Genomic DNA, 8,206 nt, shown 5'->3' with positions numbered 1-8,206 from the left:
TAAAAAATACCGAATCGTTAAGATTCGGTATTTACCGAATCGGTAATTACCAATTCGGTATTTGCCATTCATTCCTATGGGCCTGGAGGCCCATAGGAATGAATGTCAATTACCAAATCGGTAATTACCGATTCGGTAAAATGGGGAAAATAGTCAAGGGTGGCAGGGTGTCACTTCGACACCCTGTTGCACCCCTGATTAGTGCTTGTGTGCACATGTGGCACACATACATGCCCTAAGGGGATGTGTGTCTGTCACATGGCACAGCTGTAAATGCATATATTTGCATTTACATAGGAATTCGTTATTTACCACCAACTAATAGTTGGTGGTAAATAACGAATCCTTTAAGCCCAGAAGCACTGTTTGAAGTGCTTCCTACATTTCATTTACCGATTCGGTAAATACCGAATCAGTAAATGATGATTCAGTAAATACCGATTCGGAAAATACTGATTCGTTATTTACCGAATCGGTAAATATGCCCCCTACATAGGAAAAGGCTTTTACCGGTTGGTAACGGCCGATTTCGGCCGTTACCGGCTGGTAAAAGCCTACCTACATCTGGCCCTTAGAGGCTTGGAGCCAGGTTGCATAGAATTCTGTACAATTGTCAATATATCCCAGAAACCCTAAATCACTCCTAACAAAATTAACAAGGGTGTCATACAATGTTCGAAGTGAAAATATGAGGGTTTAAAGGGATATGTCACAAAGTCTCAGAGCTCAGTTAACATGATTTATGGTAGTCCATACGCACAAAAGGATGCAGTCAGTGGGGATTAAAAAAGTTACAGTCTCACTTTCACAATTCAACAACAAAGCAACCAGGACTAGTGATGATTGATGTATGCTATCAATCAAAATAGGTCCCCAAAGGCATCAAAACATCCGGAGTTCATTTACTAAAATTTTGATTGGAGGGGGCACCTACAAGAAATATTGGCACTCCCCGGACCCACAGATGGATCAGGTGGAGCTGGTAAATTGGGATACATGGTTAGGATTGAAATACAACTTCAAGTAATAATATCTACAGAACCACAAGGACTAGAACGACCATTTAAATTGCTTTAAACTCTGGTTGACAGCACAGCTAGAGGAACACCACCCTCATGGCCCTGGGTGAAGAAGAAAACTGCTGTATTTTTTCTGAGTCTGAAATTCATCACATATGTGCTCATACAAAGTCGGGATGGTATCGGGCAGTTTCACCAAACTCACTCTTCTGAAATCCTTATACCCCAGGTCATTGGCCAGCTAGATTGCAAGACCGTCCTACCTATTTAACAGCTCTCTCCCTCAGGATTTAGATAAGCCTTACCCTTTTTCATCTTCTCACATAAGGCAGCACATTTTTCTTTCATGACAAGAAGCAGCAATAGGGCTTCTCTCTAGTCATAGGCTAGTTTCTCGCTCTGAGACATCAGCAACCAGCAGAGTCCTTTTTCTGGCAACTATCTCTCTGGGCTTGTGCATGAAGCCTATTACAGAAATAACTTCAGGCGAAGGACAACTACTGGCTAAATGAAGCATGCATTTATGATGCTTTGTTCAAATTTTAAAACACAGGTCCAAAAATGATTGAATGCATCTTCTCTGACTTTTTAAGAAAGCCAGGGTGAGAAGGTAATTTTGAGCAATGCAGATTGGCCTCTTACAGATACTGGATGTTGTCAACTAGGGCCCAAAAAGCCAAGCAATACCAGTGCAATTAAGGATGAGGGAAGTTAGGCTCAGGTACTGTGGCACACCAAAAGAGGCTGGCAGCCACAAGGATATTTACTCCCTGAGATCACAGACGTCTACTGAGATTTTGGGATGGGTTGCAGGGTGAGGGCACATGTAGATTCTCATGTACACACACAAGGATGAAGACAGCCAGGAGGGAAACCACAATTTTTTGCATGCATTCACCGTGGAGCAGCGCAATTTAGGCTCCACCCTTATATGTCACAATTATGCAATTATATATTCATAACTCACATTATATTCACTGTGTGACTTAACTTCTTTAACTTGTGTGAAACTTTTTAAATGTAGAATGAACTGAATATCTTGTAGGGATTAGAGATTATTTGTATGTGTACACTAATGTTCAGTTGAAACATGTAATCATGTACTCTTTTACTCATGTTTTACACTTAGGGCCCGATGTAGGTGGCAAATTCCGGTCGGAAACGGCCGAAATCGGCCGTTTCCGACCGGTATTTGGCACTTTGAGATGTAGGGGGCCAGTATTTACCTATTCGGTATATTTACCGAATCGGTAAATTTACAGAATCTGTAAAATACCGAATCGGTATTTTTACCGATTCGGTATCTTCCAGATGTAGGTGGGACTCTTCTGAGTCCCACAGGCCTTTCAGATTCGGTATTTTAACACCCAATCCAATTGGGTGTTAAAATACCGAATCCAGGTGTGCATGCACATGTGTGCATGCACACCTATGCCATGTGACAGACAGACATGCCCTTAGGGCATGTCTGTGTGCCACATGGCACACAAGCCAGTATTGGGGGTGCTAGAGGGTGTCAAAGTGACACCCCCTGCACCCTTGCTGGAATCGGTATTTACCGATTCGGTAAATACCAAATCGGTAATGCCCATTGATTCCTATGGGCTTCAAGGCCCATAGGAATCAATGGGGGATACCGAATCGGTATTTACAGAATCGGTAAATACCGAATCTTACAGATTCGGTATTTACCGAATCTGAAATACCTACATCTCCCCCCCTCTAATTTACCACTTCATAAATACCGAATCGGTATGATTCGGTATTTATGAAGTGGTAAATATAGATTTACCTACATCGGGCCCTTAATCTTAAAATTATATTTGTGTAAGTTTAAACGTGTATTTGAAGTTTATATTACCTGCTAACCTAACTTAAAATTACTACAGGCATCAATTGAAATGCATTTTGCTTTGTCAGAATCTTCTCTCTTTACTTGCAGGTGTATTATCATGTTGCTCATTATTTAAAGAAAGGCTTACTGTTTGTATTAGACTGCTGATAGTGAGGCCTGTAGAGACGAACTTGGCAGTGGAAGTGGATGAGTAAGGGTTGAAAGAGGGCTTCTGTTCATCATGTGCCAGGATGAAGAGATGTTCAGGGTTGAGAATTAAGATCCAATTTTCACTGCAATGGGAAACTGAAGGCATGTTGCAGACGCCCTCTTAAGTAACGAGTTGGTAGGTTACTTGTGGTGTGAAAGGAGATAAGGACATTTCTGAATCTCCTTTTACTTTTAGTTCTCACAGTTAGAGGTCGCAGATACCCTTTTTTTACCTTTATACTTCCAGAGGTACAGACCTCTCTGCTTGCCTTATTCTTGTGAGTGTGAAGCTTTAGGCTAAACACATATTTCGTTTCCAAGACGTCTACTGAAGTCTAATCATGCTGACACCATCTATGCTCCCAAAATAGAAACCCAGATTCTTTGTATCCAATTTATGTTTAGAGGAGAGATGGGTAGTTTCTTTATGGAATACCTGTCAGCTTTAATTTGTTTCTTTATTGTTGTGGCTATCACTATTCAAATCAAATCAAATTGTTTTATTTCGATAACATGTATCATAAAAGCATTGTTCGACAGATGAACAAAGAAAAGAAGTAAAAACAAGTAATCAATGGTAATAGGTCATTAGGTATTTAAATAGGCTAAAAGATCTGCAAACACAGTGATTTAGACCTCATGTTATACCACAAAGCAGTAAGAACAGTTATCATTAAAACAGTTATCTACAAGGTGCACATGAATTTCTTAGAGTTCATTCCTTGAAGTGCACACAACAATTAAAAACAGATATAGGAGGGGGAAATAAAAAGAGAGTAAATCATCACAAACTTGGAATGTGAAATTCAAGTGCTATGTTAATCAGGAGAGACTTTCTTGGATTATGGTAATTCCCCGGTGTAACCTAAGATTTGGTGAGAACGGCATCTCAAGGCTTTTTACCGGCCTCCGGTGTCACCCATAGCCTGTAATTGGGTAATTAGGTCGGCCCTCGCAGGGCTTTATGCCAGACTATCCAGGCATGGCCTAAAAACGTAACCACCCCGCAGGAGAAAAGGATGCGTGGCTCAGATTTCAGGATACGCAGAGCCACCCGGTGATCACGGGTGCCCATGACTCTGCAGATTGGCTTTAGCCATTTAGACCTAGCATTGTTGTAGGCCAGGCAGGCAAACATGACATGGGCAACACACTCCAGCTGGGCTCTGCAACAAGGGCAGCCTTCTGTTGTGTTTTTACTTGAGCGCCACTTTGATGTTGAAGCGTTGACTGGGAGCGTGCCAAACCTAAATTGAGTGTACAGGGCCCTATCACGTGGAACCTGGATTACATCCAGGTATGCCTCTGTAAGTCTTCCCTTATTCAGCTTGCTGAGCTCCTGACTGTCAATCCAGCCCCAGTATAGACTCTTGAGCTCTGCCTTACTCGGGGGAGGGGGGGGGTTTGGGGTTTCCCATGATTCTTTAAGGCCCAATTGTACCAGCCTTTTCTTAACATTTGATAACCATTTGACCCTGTGGTCCACATCTATGTTCGTCACCTCCGTTAGAGCTGCAGCATATTTGATGAGCTTGGGGGTACGCCTTAGGTGAGCCCAGAAGAGCAGTGAATGGAGATTGGCAATGTCTTTGAATGGTCGTCTATCCATATCATACATTAGGGGATTAGTGGGGTGTTATGCAGGAGCATCACCAGATCCCTCAAAAACTTATGCTCTGATCTGCTAATCTCATCTACGTTCTCGAACCCCCATAGCTCAGCTCCATATAGAGCTGAGCTAACTGCCTTGGCATCGTAAACCATGAGGGCGGGGGCAATTGGCCTGCTATTCGAGGAGCGATGCTCTTTGGTTAGTGCCCTGACTATGCATTTATGATTCATAAGCATTTAGGCTAGATGTGGCCTCCAAAGCATTTTGTCTGAGAGTTGAATGCCGAGGTATTCAAATGTGCTGACTCTCTACAAGGGGGCATCATTCAGTGTTTGATTGTTCCTGAAAGATTTATGGGGGTTAAATACCATGAGCTTAGTCTTAGCGGTGTTAATGACTAAACCCCGGGAGTCACAGAAGGATTGGTATCTATTCAACAGTTTTTTTAACCCAGCTGGGGTCTTCGACACAAACAGGGTGTCGTCGGCAAATAGAAGCGTGAGCACTTTGTCGCCCACCAGGATTGGGGCATCAGCTGGATCTTCTTGGAGAAAGCTCACCACCCCATTCACATATAGGGAGAACAGGGTGGGGGCCATGACGCAACCCTGGTGGACTCCCTTGTCAACAGGAATCTGCTCTGTAGCTGACCTTTGGTCCCCCATCTCACCTGATCGTAGTCCATCATGGAGCCAAATCAATAGGTTGAGGATTAGGAGGGAATGCCCATATCTTTGAAGATCTGCAACAGCCTTGTTCTAGTTACCAGGTCGAAGGTAGCCTTTAAGTCGATGAATGCTAGGTAAAGGCTGCCCTCTCCAATTAGCATGACTTTCCAGTATATAAGCATTAGCCTAAATACCTGGTTGATCGTCCAAGTGCTGGCCCTAAAGCCAGCCTGGTATTGGGAAAGGACATCCTCCTCTTCGGACCATGTTAGAATTCTCTGTAAGTGGGCCCTGCCTAACACCTTGTGCATTACATCAATGAAACGTATTGGCCTGTAATTTGAGGGATCTTCCCCGTCACCCTTTTAATAAATCGGGACCACCTCAGCGCTTTTCAAGGATTCTGGAACTGCGCAACCTGCAACTATAGCATTGAACAGCAGCTGGAAATAACGCGACCAGCCTCTAGGGTTAGCAAGGAACAGATCTCCTGGAAGACCGTCTGGTCCAGGGGCTTTGGCAGGAACTAACTTCATAATAGCTGTCTCGATCTCTAGAATTCCCTACTGGAGGAACGTCTATGGAACCACATAGCTCCTCCAGACGCCCGTCCTCTGAAGTGGAATATAGTTTCCCAAAATGGTCTTGCCAGTCTTGGCTAGTGATGTGATTAGGCAGAATGCCTATTTCCCTGCTGTTGCCTTGGCTCACTAATGACTAAAAGTGGTTCCAGTTTTTTCTAAAGCTAGCGTTCCTTAATTCCTGCCAGTGCAGTTCATCCCACTCGATCTTTGCTTTGCACAGGGCAGCCCTGTAGTTCTTCCTAGCCAATCTAATCTGGGGGAAGTTCTTAGTTCTAATTGCCAGCGATAGGGCCTGTCGTTTGAGCCTACAGTTCTTAGTGTACCATGGATTCTGGTTTTTGTGGGGAACACAAGGTTTACTGTGTCTGCTAGGTGCTTGAAAAAAGGAGCTCAAGTATTCTACCATGCAGGAGTGGATAACAGGGACTGCTGCCCACTTGCCTGTGTCCACGAGTAATCCTAGAAGCTCAAATGTATTCGTGGACAAGACCTCCCATATGCCTGCTAAGTTAAAATCTTGCAAGGAGACTGTGTGCCACTTTAAGTGCCTTTTGCAGTTAGATGGGACAATGTCAATGGTAGATTTTGAGACCGACTAGTCTGGGGGTGGGATGGTGAAACCCACAGGATCTTCATAGTCATACATAGAGGGTTATGATCGCTGTCAGTCGTGGTGTCCACAAACATGTCAGTAATTTTGTCCCAAAGTTTAACATCCATTAGGATGTAGTCTATGCATGATGGACAACTGACTCTGTTGAAAGTGTTTGCCCCATGGGTGTCTGCTGGAGTTCTTCCATTGGCAGCACTTAGGGCAAACTCCGTGGTGAGCACCTTTAATTGAATTGCTAAGTGGGTCCATATTTTGACAGGAGGTATACTGAGTGGAGGGACTGCCAGCATTTCCTTAGAGCTCAAAGGCTCGAAGGTGCAAATGAAGTCGCCTGCGACCAGAAATCTTGCATGGTGTGAGCAGCTGGATATGGCTTGTTCTAATAACGTGACAGTAGGCGATAGGTTGCACCCTTGATCCCTCTAATGTAGACATTGAACAACTCTAGAATGTCCCGCCCCTAGGGCCCTTGAAGGTGAGTCTCAAGATGTCGGGGCTTAAGAATGGGTGCGTAATGATTTGGCAGCCTAGAGCAATGTTCACCAATACAATCAATCCCCCTGAGGGACGCCCTCTCCCCTTGGTGGTCGCTGGAGAGCAGAAGCAAGCATAACCTCTTTTATATAGTGGAGCCAAACTCCAAGTCTCCTGGAAGATACAGATATCAAATCCCTCTATAAGATTGTTCCAGTGAGGGAGTAAGAGTTTATTGTTTAGACCTGCTACATTCCGTGATATGATCTTTAACTTAATTGGGTCTGGGACCATGACAGGATCATAGTTGTTTGTCGGTGGTTTTTAGTTTGACATCATTGGAAGATTGGGCATATCAGTGTGGTCTAGCAATGTGCAAGAACCTGTCTCATGGGTCCTCTGTGATGTTTCAGGGTGGGAGCATATGCCCTTTGACCCCGAGGTGGTCGTCGATGGTTCATATTCGTCAGATTGAGATGAGGAGTAATGAGGGTTACACTTAGTGCTTAGGGTTGCAGTGCTTTGATCCATGTGTAAATGGGGATCAGATTGTAGTCAATCGACTGCTTCTAGGGATGTCCCTCACACTATGGTATCAGTTGTCTCCACCCCTGTAGTTGCTAATAAGCGTCTGAACTGTATAGATGAGGTGGGAGGAAGGCAGGGTCGATATTCCAATGTGAGAAGATTCTCTGCCAGGTCAACAGAGGAAAGTGCGAGTTCAATGTAATCATAAGGTTGCGCAGGGGGCAAGTATCTTCAAGCCCTGATGATGTCCTTGCGCATTACTGAGCGACAACCCCTGATATGACTGATCCAGTGTGGGACTTTATTTATTAGAGAGTCATCACTTTCGCGAGCCTTCTTTGAGCTAAGCTTAGGAACGTTCACCATGTAAACTTTTGGAGAATGCAACAGGGGGCAGTGTATGGATGATGGGTCAGCTGGGGAGGTTTCACTGAAGAGTGTGTTCTCAGTGAACTGCTGTTGGAGCGGGCATGGTCTAATCGAGCTCTAGGCGCAGAAAGGTTAGTGCAATCACTAGGTGTGTAGACCTTAGGGTTGCAAGAATCTTTAAGTGTAAAAGCCTTGTGGTGATCATCTACTTTTGATACTTGGAGGCAAAGACCATGAGAGGTGCTGATGGGGGATTAACTATTACTAAAGGACAAGGGAACCCTCTAGGTAAGCA

Source organism: Lissotriton vulgaris, chromosome 3_1 (assembly GCF_964263255.1).
Source record: "Lissotriton vulgaris chromosome 3_1, aLisVul1.2, whole genome shotgun sequence".
Lineage (NCBI taxonomy): Eukaryota > Metazoa > Chordata > Amphibia > Caudata > Salamandridae > Lissotriton > Lissotriton vulgaris.
The sequence above is the reverse complement of the archived record's forward strand: the minus strand, read 5'-3'. Positions refer to the sequence as shown.